The sequence below is a fragment of the Protopterus annectens genome, chromosome 3.part1 (assembly GCF_019279795.1).
Source record: "Protopterus annectens isolate FY-2018-M chromosome 3.part1, PAN1.0, whole genome shotgun sequence".
In the NCBI taxonomy this organism is placed as follows: domain Eukaryota; kingdom Metazoa; phylum Chordata; order Ceratodontiformes; family Protopteridae; genus Protopterus; species Protopterus annectens.
The window spans coordinates 767284522-767301768 of NC_056732.1; the positions used below are offsets into that span (position 1 = coordinate 767284522).

The 17247-nt window shown below is 37.1% G+C and overlaps 2 protein-coding genes across 2 annotated transcripts in view; both read right to left on the minus strand.

Moving 5' to 3' along the window:
• The window catches only part of CPZ (carboxypeptidase Z), a 1352173-nt gene extending 1349000 nt beyond the window's left edge, over nucleotides 1-3173 (minus strand). Inside the window, exon 1 of the mRNA XM_044067099.1 lies at nucleotides 3090-3173. The gene's annotated coding sequence lies outside the window, so the exon portion shown is untranslated. The remainder of the gene's footprint in view (nucleotides 1-3089) is intronic.
• The window catches only part of LOC122797720 (CUB and sushi domain-containing protein 3), a 5249173-nt gene that overhangs the window by 176862 nt on the left and 5055064 nt on the right, over nucleotides 1-17247 (minus strand). The window lies entirely within an intron of this gene.

Consider the following 17247-nt stretch of genomic DNA (forward strand, 5'->3'; position numbering starts at 1 on the left):
CTCCCCCTCCTTTTGTGATTCGGTCCAAGTTTTGGGGCTGAAAAGCATGGTATGAGGTATAACCTGGTAGTGCTGGGGTGCTCTCAAGAGCCTTGAACCAGGTTTCTGTTACTGCACAGATATCGATGTTCTCCATGCTAAGGAGAGTTTCGAGTGCGTGCATCTTGAGGTTTAGACTTCTGGCGTTGAGTAGCATTACTCTCAGTTGTGCACTAATTTCTGGAGTAATGCTTCCCCAGAGTTAAGCAACAGTACAGCTGATTTTAAATACATATATATATATATATATATATATATATATACATATATATATATATATATATATATATATATATATATATATATATATATATATATATATATCTGTGTACAATTTTTTTGCTCGATCTACCTGAGCTACCATTAACTCAGGCAGATAGGACCTTGGTTTGACATTTCATCTGAAGGACTTTATATTGATGACAGCATCCTAGCATAGGTTGTTTTAATATTTTAATGTTTCTCACACTATAACCTTAATTTGCCGCTTCCACTGCTTTCAGTCTCACTGCCAAATATCCTGAATATTTACTCTTTCATAAATGGTACTATTTATACTATGGGTTTACTCTATGACACATTTACTTTCTGTCTTTTATCACCCTCTATTGATGTAGAGAAAACATATTTTATCTAAAATTATGACAAACTGCTGGGGATCCCCACATATCATAGGGATGGATGGGGGACATTCAGTGCACCTCTTGAATGAACAAGACAAATCTCTGGGAAGGTGACATTGCTGCCTTGTGGTGAAACTACTAGTAGATTGCAGTCATTGTTAGCTTTCACTAAAAAGAAAGACTGATTAGGGCATCATGATGTTACAAAGGCAATTCAGTAAACAGTTAGTTCACCTGCAATCCACATACCTTAAATCAAGTGTTGTTTCTGACTTCATTGTGGTTGCCAACCTTATCTTCATGTTGGAAATTTGGGATGAAGGTGAACTCATATATCTATTGACATTCCACTCAGATTATTTGTTATTTGGATTCTTAGAAGAAGCCTTACTGATGGTGCTGCAGTCATTAATTTCTGGTTTTTAAATTACTCATCTCAATCTTTTAATCTGTCATGTCCAGGATGAAGAAATAACCTGCTGGTACCTACTTGATTTCTGCCCACTAATGAACTTGAAGACATATTTCTACAAGCATCTTTGAATCTCTTCTGTGTCTCAATTCTGAGTTAAACAAATGTGTTACAATTTGGGGAACTTTACCATCAGGGCTGCTAAGGCTTGTGGCTTTTGTGAAAAAATAATACCAGATAATGGGGTTGTTGGGTTAATATAAATACCCCTGACACATAATTTAAAGGACATTCTCCTGACCTAATTTTCTAACAGTGTGTCTTCATCATGCTCCTGAAGGATGCAGTTTCCTTGTCAGATCTTTATCTGATTCAGTTAAACATCGGTCTCTCTCCACCTATCACCAGATATAGGCCTGGTCCAATAATTGGATTTATATACAGATTAGTGATCTGATGTACATATCTGAATTATGTCTAGACTACAGTGCTGATGACCCAGAGAAATGTATTTATGAGCATTCTTAAGTAGACTGACCCACTTCATGTTTGCCCTGTATACATTCGGACTTGTGGCCACTAATGCAATAACAAGCTATACAGAGTTAGGAAATTTGGGCAGACCATGAAGTATTGATGGAGACATACTAATAAATATAGGGACGCATTTCACTTGATGATCATTATTAAGTTTGACTGTAAGATGGTTCATATAAGAAAGCAAACTTGCAGGACCCCAAGATCTCTAAGGCAGTCCACTGACTGGCCATAATCATTCATACTGTGGACAGACTGCGCAGTCCAGCCTCTCTTACTAACTGTAATGTATTTTCATCCTCAGAATATTGTGACATTTCTCAGTGACTTGCCCAAAATGCAGCTCATGCTAGAACCTCTTCAACCTTCCTCCAACAGTTTGTACAAAACTGTCAATACAGAATTATCCAGGCAATGCTTGAGAGAAGATTGGCATATAATCTACTTATGTTAGATTTATCCCTGTATCTCCTTCAGTTCTGTGATTATATGTTAGATTTATTCATGTATCTCCTTCAGTTCTGTTATATAGCAGATTATATGATCCTCACTAAGGAGCTATTGGATGCCATCTACTCCTCTGGGTCATCAGCACTGTAGTCTAGACAGAATTCAGATATGTACATCAGATGACTAATCTGTATATAAATCCAATTATTGGACCAGGCCTATATCCGGTGATAGGTGGAGAGAGACCGATGTTTCACTGAAACTATTTTCACAGAACTTAGAAGGATTATTGTGCACATAGGCTAAACTACACTCCCATACTTAACCTTCCCTTTAGGAGGAAGGTTACAGAAATGGTGGTATGCAAAAAGCTTTGACCTTTTCTATATATACACCTGACCTCTATCACCCATAGCATTTAGGTTGGAAAGGCCGAGGACTGAGACAGCCTTCATCAAGCTAATTAGTTTTCTTCAAGTGTTGAAGAATCGGCGATATTGTACTTGAGGGCCTCACCAGTTCGTTTCGTGCGGAAGTGGGCGTGTCGTGAATTGAGTGACAGATGCGGTGGACCTGGGCTGTGCAATAGTTTATAAATTACGAAACTGGCCTGTGACGGTCCTATTCTCAAAACAATTGTTTCACTGTGCGTTGAGTCAAACATAACTAATTCAGGAAGTTTTATGAAACATCAATACTTGGCGGCTTTTACAAGTATAGCTGTATTAATCGCTATTATAAATAAGCCAGACTTCATGCTATGTTTTCAAAAGTCTTATCTATCACATTTACCTTTATATATGTTCCGGTCCGGTCTCAAAAGAAAAAAAAAAGTAGGTACGAATGTGTGTGTGTGTGTGTGTGTGTGTGTGTGTGTGTGTGTGTGTGTGTGTGTGTGTGTGTGTATATGTGTGTGTGTGTGTGTGTGTGTGTGTGTGTGTGTGTGTGTGTGTGTGTGTGTAAGCTGAAGTAACCAGTAATAAAAGAAGTGGACATAAGAGCATAGAAAGAAAGTACCACAGTCTTACCTAAAGCTTCCTCCTCGGGGTCACAACGTGGAGCACAGTGTGCTAATAAAATAACTGTATTCAGAATAAGCACAGATGTAATCATTTTTTGGCGATATTGTACTTGTAAGGACTCCTCTTGTAAAAGTATTGTTTTCTTTTTACATTTTGTTGTACGTTCGGAGGGAATGCATATTCATGAATGACATATTACGGGGGTGGGTTTTGGGTGGGGATTGCTACTGCACATCTGGTGAGGCCCTCAAGTACAATATCGCTAAAGAATCATCAGTATTATATAATCATACCTCTCAATTGTCCAGATTTTTGCCTCATGTTTTTGGTCTGTTCCTCATAAAATTTGAAGCTTTCTGGAAAATCATTGAGGATTGAAGTCTCTAAATAATGACTAAGATTTGAGTTTCAGACTTCATATTCTTCAGAAAATGCATACTAAAGTAAAACCTGATAATCTAACAACTTGAGTCATTTTTAAACTTTGTCCCTATTTTGGGGTCTTTGTACCCCATTATTTTTGGCTTTGCCCAGATTTCTTTTGCTAAGAGGTTGAGAGGTATGTATATGATTCTGGCCCACCTTGATCAATACTGTAGCTGATTTATTAGAGTCTGTGATCGCTTTACTAAATAACTACCACATTCCTCTTATGAAGCAATCTCAAAAAGTAGTACCTTCTGAAATGTTCTCTGAAATGCAGAATAATGCTGGCCTGTGTGCTGATTCCATTGCTGTTATCCACATATATGGTAGCACTGGGAAACAGCACTAGCAGCAGAAGGACAGGTCTTCAGTCATATGAGGATAATACCTGTTCACACATCTTCTTCACTCACTATGAAGTGACTGCTTCTGATACCTTGGTAAACAGCACTGATGATATCCTTTACCGGATAAGAGTCCTACTAAAGCAGATTGTGACAGTTCATGCAGCCATGCAGCCATCACTTACACTGCACCTCTTTGTCTTACTCTTATTCATTACTGTAGCAATAGTCTGCAGTTTGTAAGGAAATTGCCAAACCCTGGCATGATTTTAGATGAGATGCTATCATTAGAGGAGCAGATGACAGCAGTCGTGAATGCCTTGATTTTTCATCAAAGTAGTATTGCATGGATTTAACAACTCCATTTCCTGGACACCTAGCTATGATAAGTCATGACAGCAGTTTTCTTGCTTGGACTGCAGAATACCCTATACTTTATTTTTCTAGGTAGCAACCCTGATCAGAACCAGCAAATTTAGAACTTTGTAGTTAAGATGCTGAGGAGTATCATCAGTGGTAGCAAATTCATGCTTTAATCTCCTTTTCTGTGTTTTGTCTCGTTCTTTATTAGTATGTGCTTACATGCAAGCATGCGTCAAGAGCTGGGAAATTTATTCTTTTAGAAGATCTTTTTTAGTGACCTGGCACTTGATGAGTAGTCATCTTTATAAATCAATTCTGTCCACTAAACCTTTATTGTTGGCTGTACTTAGACTCGTATTTTAGCCCACACTAACCTTCTTTTGCCCAGTTTATTTGCTCAGTTTGTCACACATACTTAACCAGAAGACAGCTGCTGGTATAGAATGTCACATTTACTATCTTCTACTGCATGCAAAGCAGTATCCAATAATGTCCTATCACTAAACTAGAATATCGTCTTCCTGTTCTCTCTTTACACACTTCTTGTAGTACTCGGAGACAGCAACTCACTAAAAAATGCCAGCTTTGTCCTACATGCTAATATCCACATATACCACTGCAACTTTTTAAATGTCTTAAATCGGCTACCCATGACTGAAAGGTCGCTTATCATCTATGTACCTTACTACACAAAATTCTAAATGATGGCTACTGCACTTAACTGAAAAATAAGACTAACAATCAGGGAACAGTCTTAACCTTTAAGGAATTCACAAGGAGAAACAAATTTCACTCAGCCACCCCCTAATTAAAACAATCATTGCTCAATGAGTCTTCTCACTAACTGGCCCAACTCTGTGAAACAAACTACCAGCTGAAACAATGCATTGAGATACCCTTCTCAAGTTTAAGACCTCCCATTCTGAGCACCTCATAAGGAAGTTTTATGTAAATGCTTCAGAGATAATAGATAAACGCTTGAAAAGGCTTACAATTCTAAAAATGGGTACAGTCGCTCAGCTGTTTCCTTTGACATTTAACTTTTCGTACTTCTTTGTTGTTTTCGTAGTCTCTAGGACTATCTATGTAATCTGTTTTTACTCACTAGTGTTTGACCCCCCCCCCTCCAAACTGGAAACTGAATTTTAAACCTTTAAAAAAATTAATATACCTAAACTGTATTGTAATCCATGTAAAGTGATAAAAGCTAATGTAAATCTGCTACTTTGTTAGACAAATACAAGAACTGTATAATATCCTACTTTACAAAAACTGTATATCACATTTTTAAAGCTTGGTAGCTATATAAACCTAACAAACATACTGCAGAGCATGAGTTTACTTGCAGCATTTACCGCCTTTGAACTCAGGTCACATCTAAAAAGGGTCTCTGGACAAGCCTACCTACTTGGTTACCAAACAGTAAGTAAATAAATAAATATATAAATAAATAAATAAATGGCACAACAGATTTAAAATGACTGCTGCTCGTGTGCTTACTAATTCAGCCCCTGGTCTCACACTTCCTGGCTGATTCTATTCGCCTGACATTTAAAAATACTGTTCAATAAGTATTCGCTAAATAATCATTTTAAAACTCAGTAGCAATAAGCAGTACCTTCTCATGCCTGAACACTTTGTATGTATATATCAATAAAAGTGAGATGTCAGATTAAAAGGTTTGTGCTTCTTGTTAATCAGCCAAAAAGAAGGTTTCAACATCTCTGATTTGTGCATCCATATGAGATATCTATCTATATCTATAAAGAGACAGAGAGAGAAAGAGTGAGAGACACACATATTTCATATCATGATAAAAGCTTTGCATATTGTTGTTCTCCAATGTTCATGTGTCCATTGGTAGATGGTTGTGTGAGCATGTACTGTGCACATATTACTATTACGAATCTATTGATTACTTTTTTTGGCAAACAAGTTAGACACTGCTTGTGAAAGCCCATTTTCTGAGGTAACCCAGGGAACACTTCAACTACTGATAAGTAAAACAGTGTTCATATATTGTAACAGGTAACAACAGCCATCATGGCAATACACTTGAAGATAATCACGCATACAAACAATAACTGCAGTTCAGAATAACTGATAAATGGAAAGCTGAAATGTGAAAAGTTCATGGCTGCTAAAGGCAGAAATTTGCTTTAATTATATAAGGTATAGAGAACTTGTATCTTTTATCTGTCTAAACCATGTATTTATCTTTATACAACCATGCTACCCTAGCAGTTAGCTCTTCCAAATATTTCCTTGGTCAAAACATACTACAATAGAGGAGGTAATGTGGGGTAAAATTTAACACAGTCAACGGAAATAAGATAGAAAGGACACTACTTGAAAGTGTAATACACAAGAATAACTGAAGTTACGAGGTGAAAAGAGGTATGGAAAAGGGTATCACTGTCAGGGTATTAAAAGGGAGGATATGGGAAAAAGCAAGTACTAAATTGCATAAGATATGCAGGTTAGAGTATACAAAGGCATTGCTGATGACATCTGGACCCTTATAGCTTAACCAGATAGTTCAGTTCTACATCAGTTTGCCAGGCTTTATTAGCAAAGGTGCTATGCTGACTCACTGCTGGGGAGATTCTTCCTCTCATATGAAAGATGTCTTACTGTTTAAATGGATTAGTTAACCCCTTACACTGAGAAAAGCAATTGGATACACACAGTCCCATTGGACTGTGGCTGGACTGCAGCCTTTGCTAATGGGTCCATTTAAACTACAGAATTATACTAAAACTATGGCCAATGACAATTAGATTCAGCAGGCATGAGATGATTCAATGCTTCATCACTTGACATACTTTGTATATTTAGCACATGTAAGTTTTACAGTTTAACACATCTGGGTGAGCATTCCAGAGCAGCAAGTCAACTAGAATGCTTAAAAGAAGATTGTAATTCTATGGAGGCATATGTAATTTGCATGAAGGAAATCTCCTTGAAGATATTCATGTAGAGTGTGGCGTTTCAGGGACAGAGAGTGTCATATGCTAATATATTGGCCTAGGATTTATAATCGAAGCATGTTATGCCACCAATGTTTTTTACAACTCAGTCATTACATGTTGTTGTGCTTTTGTGAGAACTAAATTTCCATGAATCAATTTTGTTAGAACAATCTACACCAAGGACAGGCAACTTTTTTGAAAAAGAGTAACAAAGCTCAAGGTATCTGATACTTGCAGGATGTTCAAGTGCTTGACAGAGAAACTGGGGAGGGAATATATAACACATAAGGTTATGATGACCATTATTATCTGAGTATTCATTGTTCTTTGGTCTTTGTATTTATCTATTGCTGTTTTTAGTTTACTATTTATCATCTGTTTTGTTTTCTCTATGCTACTTCATTAAAAGCATGTTAATAAATCTGAATTTGAATGTAGACATATTTAAACTAAATTGCACACATCTGTCATGAGCTGCAGTTGATCCAATTAGAAAGTAAGAACATAAGCCTTGAATAGCACAAATAAATGAATTCACTCTGGTGGTCTCCAGTTGAGTGATAAACGAAATGGACTAGAGTGCCATTCTGTGAAACTAGTTCCAGGGGTTACTTACCCTCAACCTACACTATTTTTGACTTTGAAGGAGGTGTAATAGTTCTTATGAGGCAGTATGGCCACAGATTTTATTACAGCTGTTTAATGATTTCTATATTGCTTTGAAAATTTGGCCTACCTTGACACCAAGTTACCTCCAGATACTTCCAAAAAGAAAACAAGTCTCCTGAGATTGTACCTGATATATGGGACTAACTATCTCAATACAAGAACAAGCTTTTTGCAAAACACAGCCTTTATTTTATTTTTCTTTACAGCAGCTTATCAATACCTGACCCTCAGTCACCCATTTGGATTACAAGGTCAGGCCACCTTGTAAGCCATGGCATAACAAAGTAGTGTCATTTACATAACAGTAGACTTAATGCATAGGAGTAATTATAATGATCCTCAAACTGGTGCTTGTTGTAAAACATTGCATATGGTTCAGAGGAATTATTTTGCTAAGCAATCATCCATATATATATCTTCAGGCATATAGCTAAAAAAACATGTTTAGGCAGAGGTGCAAAAAGGCTACCCTTCTAGTACGGAGATTAGAAGTAAGTGTTACTCTGTGTCACATATGTCAGAACAATCCTTCAATGTGATTGACAGATTACCCACTATTTATCTCCTCCAGTAATCTTGAGTATATCTGCAATAATATGCATAATATAAGGCTTCCAAAAGTCATTTTAGGTAATGAATTTCCCATCCGAGCACTAAACAATACTTACCAGTTTTGCAATGATTAGTCCCAGTGTCCCCTATTAAAACTAAGGATCTGTAGGGGGAACAGTTCTCTTTCCATGAACTTGTTAATGGTTTCTTTGTATGTACCCTGCAGCACTTGCATATCTTCTTAAGGAAACCAAAAACCTAGACAGTAATTGTATCTTCGAACCATAAGAGAAGTACATCAAACATCTGAGGTGAATAGTACATATTGTTAGCAACACTGTAAATGTGTTTTAATTCATGTATGTATTAGTGTAGAGTGTTTTCTCACTAAAAACGCTGAACAGCAAAGGCATGCATTTCATGGGATTAGGGAAAATATAAATTAGATGTGGAATGAACTAATAGATTTTTCAGGTACAGAAAGACCTGAATTGTTTAACAGACAAAATCAGTTATACAAGTGAATTCAAAGTATTAAATTAACTAAGTAACCAGAGCGCAAAACTCTTATCGGTCTTTCATTTCATTTAATAGATCTGATTTAATATGATGGTAGGAGAGTTTTACACGCCTTACTGGTCAGGGAAATTTGACAACTTTAGGAGGTCTCAGCAAACATCATAATGACAGTACAACAGAACACAGTACTCAACACTATTCATAGATATTCATGAGATATAGCAGAAGTAAATAGGATATATTACTATGCAGCTAAATTCATACCAGATAAAGTCTTATCTCAAAAACACAGGGCAGTAAGGGAAAGGAAGGGGAGAAATCCAGTGCCATTATGGAAGCACTGAATAGAGAAAACTATAAAGCAATTAAGATGAGAAGTGTCACTGTTAGAAGAATACAGAAGAGGGAACAAATCAACAAAAATAATCACAGAAATGGATGTGATAAAAGCAAAGCACAGTATCAGAACAGACCAGGATCTATCATACACTATTGGAAATAAACTAAAGATATCAGCACAAGCAGAAAAAACATAGACGATATGCAGATAAATATAAAAGAAAACTACAAAATGAGAAATGTATTGATGATCCAAAAAATGTTTTATCGAGAATTAGGAAACAAGGCAAAAGGAATAGAAACACCACCAAAAAGAGAAGAAATACATACATTTTGTTAAAATACCTATGATTACCCTGTGGAGCATAGCAAAGATGCTGATGGATAGATGAAGTAAAAGTAAGAATGTCAAAATTAAGAAAAGCTCCTAAATGGAAAACTTCAGGCCCAAATGCTGTACCTAACTTCTTTACATGAAGATTTACCCATAACTATGAGCTATTTATATGCACCCCTTGAACAAATGCCAATCTGGGTAACAGAAAGAAAATACTCCTTCGTAAGAATGAAACTGCAAGATATCCTAAAACATATAGACCAAGAACGTGCTTTCCAATGATGTATAAACTGTAAACTGGAACTGATGCAGATACAGTTCATAGTCATTTAAAAGAAAACTTAATCATGGAAATAGAACAAAAGGGTAACAAAAGAAAGTCATATGGAGGAAAGGATCATTTGCTATTAAACAATGTCTTAATGGATAATTGTAAAAAGGGGAAGAATCTAAGTATGGCATGGATAACTACAAAAAAAGCATACAGCACCCTATCAGCCCAAGGGCTTACGTAAGCCTAGCCAGCAAGGTTCCATAGCTTATGCCACCCAAGAAAGTTATTTTCCTGTGCCACTGTCCAGCAGAGACACAGAAGTGATTCCCGGGGTGTATTTCCTATTTCCCATACACTCATCAAGATTTTTCTTGAAGAGTGCTAATGAAGAAATTTGCTTGACATAGATGGGTAGCTTGTTCCAGAGTATAGGAAGTCTCTGGGACAGGAATCTATCCCTCCAGAGTGTCCTGTTTATTGTGGTGACAAGGTTTAGGTTCCTACAGTGTGTAGCTCGGAGAGATTGGGATTTCTTAAGGTGTAGCATGTCCAACAGCTCTGGGTTTGACATAGCTTTATATGTTAGGCAGAGATCACCTCGGAGTAGGCGATATGCTACTGAGTAAAGCTGGAGTTTTTTGAGGTGGTCAGTGTAGTGCATTTGTTTGAGGCCAGTAATCCTCTTTGTGAGGTACTTCTGTGGCCTTTCCAGCTGCTGCAAATGTCTTGTGAGGTACATTCCAAAAGGGGCATTGTACTCTATAATGGGTCTAATCAGTGATGTGTAGAGGGGAACAATGACCTCTTTTTTCCTGGATGAGAATCCTTTTATGATGAGGTGTGCCATGTAGAAGGACTTCCTGACTACTGTGGCGATGTGACTATCAAAGGAGAAACTACTGTCCACCTGGGTCCCAAGGTCTGTTATCACGCATTTAGTGTTAAGTAGATTGCTGCCTATGTGGTAGTTCATGGATACAGAGTTTTTACCAAAGGGGATGGCACTGCACTTTTTGGCATTGAGCTTGAGGCTATGGCTCTGACACCATGCATCTGTCTCAGTAAGGCCCTTCTGTAGGATGTCCACATCATTTGGGGACTTGACTATGGCTCCTAGTTTGCAGTCATCTGCAAACATTGTTAGCCAGAGGCCTTCTGTGTTAGCCTGTACTTCAGAGAAGTAGATACCAAACAGGAGAGGTCCCAGGACGGAACCCTGTAGTACTCCACTTGTCACTGCTTTGAGGTCAGAGTTGGAGTCTGCAACTTTTACAGTGTGGGTTCTGTCACTGTAACCCATCTTGTGACACAGGGATTTATACCTAGTTTAGTGAGTTTAGCTATAATTCCAGAATGGGGGATGGTGTCGAAAGCCTTGGCGAGGTCAAGATAGGCTGTGTGAACCACCTTACCCTCATCCACGGCTTTGTGACTGCCTCAAAGAAGTTGATCAGGTTCAGGAGGCATGATCTGCCTTTCACAAACTAGAACTGGGTGGGATCCAGAGTTTGGAGGTTACCAATGTCTTTGTTTATGAGTTCCATGATGATACGTTCCATGGCCTTGCAGACCAGGCTCGTCAGGCTAATAGGTTGATAGTTCCCGGGATCAGTGGTGGCTCCCCCTTTGTGGAGTGGGATAACTGTTGCTATGTGCCATTCAGTGGGCACAAAGCCTGATGCAAGGCTATTATTGAACATAGTGCTTAAGTGGGGAGCCAGTTCATTCTGAAGTTCATGTAAAACACAGCCTGGGATGTTGTCCGGTCCCATAGATGCTGTGTTTTTGGCTTTAGAGAGTGCAGCTTTTACCTGCATAGCTGTGATTACAGGGACTCTGCATTCTTCCTGTATAGATAAGGGCCCTTTAGGGGGTGATGGGGGGTAAGGTTAGCACTGAACATATCTGCCAGGATGTTGGCAATATCAGTAGGTTCTGTAATTTTCATGCCTTTGTGCTGTAACTCAGAGCAGATCTGGGTGTTGCCATCTAGATTCTTGACATAGCTATAGAATGCTTTGTAGTTGTCCTTGGATTTAGTGGCGATTTTGTTTTCGTAGCTAGCTTTGGAGGATCTTATAGGGGATCTCAGCTTCTTACTGAGGCTGACCAGGGAGCTCCTCCACTAATGGGATTTTACTCTCTTTTGCAACAGTTTCTTCCTTCTGTTGTACAGTTTGTTTATGGCAGGGGACCACCAGATTGGCTTCCTTTTTTGGAGGATAGCATCTTGGTTCTGTTTGGGATACCATGATCCATGCACTTAAATAATATATAGAAGTCAGTGTATACCAAGATTATATATTTCTCATTCTGAAGGAGGTATGGGCCTCCTCAAAATTGATTACATGTATAGATTTGCAATCGTGGGACTGCATACATCTCTGATGACTTTAAGAGATCCAAACATAGTGAAAGTTTTAAAAAACAAGGTGAACAAGTCTATGATGATGTCCCTGCTTAGTTTAACAGAACATATTGGTTTCGAGTGGGAATGGAAATCAAACTAGATATAGATAAAAATCAGGCAGCAACTTAATCTGCCAAAAAACAAAAGAAAGAATATACGTAGAAGGATTAGATGAGACGGCAAAAAAATGTGTAAAAGGCATAAATATAGCTTCAAGTATGGAAAACTCCTGGACCAACCTCATGTTGATCAGGATCTCATGCAGGAATGATTAAGGAGTGGTGAATTTAGACCAAAAGATGAAAGGTTAATATTGGTGGCCCAGGAAAGTGGAATATGTATATTTTGGCTTATAAAGTCTATTGAAAATGTGGAATTAACAGATAAGTGCAAGTTTAGTAAAACAGAACTGGAAACAGTAACACCTCTTTTGCTCGGTGTGATATACTAATGACAGTGGGTATGTGTACTGAAATGGCATAATAATGTGGCAAGACTGTTGTATCAGGGATTGTGTAAACATTACAATGTTGAAGTAGTTGAGAAGCATTGGAAACTTGAGCCACAAAGCATTATAGAGCATGATGAAGTTTATACCACATGGGATCACCCATTACCCACAGTTCAAAAAATGCATGTGAGAAAAACAGATATAGTAGTCTATAAAAAGAAGACAAAAGTTGCACTGATCTTTGAAATTGCTACACCCATTGATTGTAATATCTTACGTACACAAAGATACAAAAGTAATAAAATACCAGGATTTGAAGGCAGAAAAGAGGGCAATGTGGAAGAAGGATATTCAGATGGTTGCAATAGTAGAAGGAGCAATGGGTCTCATTAAAAAAATAATTTAAAATAGTTTCTAAATATTTTACCAATACATGTAACTCTGTATGTATTATAGAAGGAGTCAATTCTGGGCACATGGGTGCTGTGAAGAGCGTTTTTGACTAGCACCAAATATTGAAACAATACTAATTTCATAAAGTGCAATCATGCTTTGACTTAGGAATGGAGTCTATTCCCATCATGGTATTAGAAAGCCAAAATACCCAGAGAAATTAAAACAGCAGAAAAGCCAGGCACAGTAGAGTGAAGACAAAAAGGGGATAAAAACAAAATCTATATTTTCTGGAATGTAAAAGGAATGACAAAGTGACAGGGCAAGAAAATCACTCCTCTAAAAATATATTGGGGAAGAGATGCAATAAATTATGAGGTTAAGTATTTGCTTTAAGACTAGCTATGCAAATTATAGGATGGTCAGTTACAGTCTAACATTTAAGCAATCGAATAAGGAAGTCCAGTTAAAGAAAGTCCATTCTTTTTTCATTAATAAAACAGCACCTCTTTTTTAAGTATACTATTAAATCAAGTTCTGACTCCCAGAGACAGCACTAAAGTTTCCTGATGCCTTGCCTTACCCCCACCCTCATTAGAATGCCTAATAACGAGCATACACAGAACTAAACAGCACTGACAGTTTTGCAAAGATTTGCTGCAACATTTCTCTGTGAAAACTAAGAAGCTGTAGGGGGAAGCATCTCAGCTTCAGTGAATTTGTCCCACAAGTCTTGAACTTGCTCTCACACGTACAGCAGTTGTTTCACAAAGGGAAGGTATAAGACAGAATGCATCATAAAGATATTGAATGAAAAAATGCCGAAACACTATTCAGAGTGAAACTTAAAGTGGACCCAGAAGGTAGTCGAATGGAGTCAGTTATCAAAGAATTTAAAAGCTGGTTACTTTTTATATTAATTTCAAACTTGTCAAATCAATGCTGGTCTTACTTTACTCTAGGGCAGTGAGAAGAGAAAAAATCCTTTCCCATGTTTCACATTTCTTATAAGAATCCATAACAGTAATTTTAGCTGAGGACTAATAACAAGACTCTGGGCTTAATCGAGAAAGGCCCCTGGAAAGCATATAAACATGTTGATGATTTTGTGTGCAAATGTCAGGAAAACTGTGTTCTTTACCGGCTATCACTGCTCGTGCTTTGTGACCCACCATGGATGGTATGGAACTTAGTGGTAGTTATGCTAACATATGCATTAAAAAATAAATAAAATAAGATGAGACTTGGAGGTTATGAATGTTTTACTACAGGATGGACATTTCTAGTCCATGAATCCCCAGATATGTAGACCTCTGCATTTGACATAAGTCACATTTCTGTCTTGTCATTCTCTGTTGATGGCTCTTTACTCACATTTGTTTGGTATTCACACCTATTACATAAAACAGAGCTGCATCCTGACCATTACTATAGCAATAGCTTTAGGTATTCAAACGTATGCCTGCTAACTGTTCAAAATATCAAGACCGAATATATCACTGGGGCTTTCAGTCACACAACACTCCTTTACTGAAAAAAGTTCTGTGTGACATTCAGCACCTCACATGTCTCTCTTCTGAATGAAATCATATTTTATTTATTCATTGAGAAGTGCCTGCTGGCCGCATATATAACTGAATTGTGCTCTTGCCACTCACTTTTTGTTGTGACTCAATGCTCATTTTCTACAGTAGTCCTGTTTCTACACACATTCAAATTCTTTTCAATATTTTAACATATACTGTAGCTGCAACATAGTTCCAAGAGGGGGTATATGAAAATGTGAAACACTGAAAATTATTTCTTCTAACAGTGCATCCCCTCTGTCAGTGCTGCTGTTTCCTGGGTCTCACTTAAAATGTAGGGTCTATTTCAAATCTTGGAACGCTGGAAATGAACATCATATGGTCGAGACCATATGATCAACATTTCAAGTGTTCGAAGATTGACTTTTAACGGTGCCGTACGGTGCAGAATGGGAGAATTTCCCTTTTCTGCAATAAAGTGCAGTCTTGGAGTTGGTATATTTAAGTAGGGTGGGTGTGGGGGATGTAGGAGGGCTTGCACCCCTGCTCACACTGTTAAGGTGTGTTTTTCTTTCTTTTTTTTATTATTATATATTCGAAATTCCGAATGTCGAACAAATGGTCTCGACTATGTGGTATTCAACATTTTGGACGTTTGAATATATAACATAGACCCAAAATGTACCAAACAAGTCAAATTTAACAAAAAAATGAATAAAGAATAAATTAATTTAGAAAAGTCGCACAGCCCACCAATGAGAAAAATAACCCAGAAAGAAAAGATTTGGTACAGCCACTAACACTAATATGTACAGATTAAGGTGTTTTACCTTACAGACACAAGGTGCAGGGTTTGATTCTCATGTAGGGTAATTGGCTAGGCTTGAAATGGCCCACAAGCGCAGTTAGCTTAGTACTAACCTATGAAACTATAAACCTATAAATATAAAAAATAAAGTGCCTCTCCATGTGAAAATGCACCTTTCTTCAAATGATTCCCTTTCTGAACAAAATGCTCAAAATGATTTTTTGTTCATGTTTCCTGCTCTGTAAGCATACCAATAGTTCAAAAGTAGAGATTGTCCTGTGATCTACTGCTTTGTAAGCATTCAGTAACTTATAAACAGTACCCTGTACAATAGTCACTCAGCTTTCAGTAAATAAATTTAATCGAATAAAACACATTTCTTCAGCTGAAATATTTGATCAGTAGTCGTTCCAAATTAAATCAGCAGTGACCACAGAATGTTAGCACTTCATTTTATCAGCAGTATAAAAGTTAATAGGTAAAGGGGACTAAAATGGGATTTCTTCAAACAATTGTGTATGGAAGTATGTTGAAAACATGAAATATTTCTCATTGATATGACCAGAGAATATGGTTTCACCAAAATATATATAATAACTATGACCAAATGCAACACGTAACATAAACTGGAAACATACATTTCAATTGCTAGAATATTATCATTACAAGCTTTTGTCACATTGTCAGTATTTTATTCTATGTACCCTGTTTTTGGCATTCCTTTTCCATTTCTTATGCATAAACAACTCCAGTAAAAGAAGCCTTGGTAATTTACGAATGGCACTAAATTAAGATATTTTGCAGATGCTCCTTTATAAATTATAAAACAGTTATATATAAAGCCAATACTGCTTTTAGGCACTGAATTGTTTGTCACTGTTTATAAATGATGTGCTATTGTTCTAAAGTTGTAATTCTTCTGGGCCTCTTTGAGAAATGAAATAGCATACCTCATTAGTCATTCCCATGGGTTGCACTTGAACACTTACATATTTCAAACACATAAATTCTAGGTAATTATTTTGCATTGTGAAACAAGAAGCAGACTTCAGATAAGAGGCCCTTCTTGTTGTAATTCTCCAACTCTCTCTCATAGTGATACAAAACTTAAAAATCCTGCTAGTCTCAAAAGGCCACGTTGTTCTACTGCCTGCAGCAAATAACAGAAGTTGTTACCTACTGATGAGATTGAATAATTTGGTGACATATGTGAGAGTAATGAGATATTTAAATCCTATTTCGGTTAAGGCACAATTACTTTTTATTCATTTCAGCCTGGATAAGGAGAGCAAATCAGTGCACGGATCACATGTACAGCCCCTGCAGTAAGTATTTGTAGCAGCTGTTATCATTGCCCACTACTCAGTCTCTTACAGGCCAGAGATGCAACCCTACTTCATGGTTGCTAAGATCATCTGATCACTTGTGAGCTTAACCCACTCTGCTTTATTCACAGTAAGTACATGCTGGATATGCTCTGTAAGGGTTGAGCAGATCTTTCTGCTGGAACTAGCAGAAATACTTTATGTAGTGCTTTTTATTAGGGTTTAACATTTAAAAAACATCTTAATAACAAGGCTATTGTATGACATTTAAAGTTCTAAATTTCTACACCCTGTGAACTGCTGAGTTAAAAGGTACAAGCAAATAATAAAACTGAGGTTGCTAATAGAACAATGTTTTCTCTCCCTCTCTTTACAGATATATATATATATATATATATATATATATATATATATATATATATATATATATTGTATTTATGCAACTACTTCTTTTTA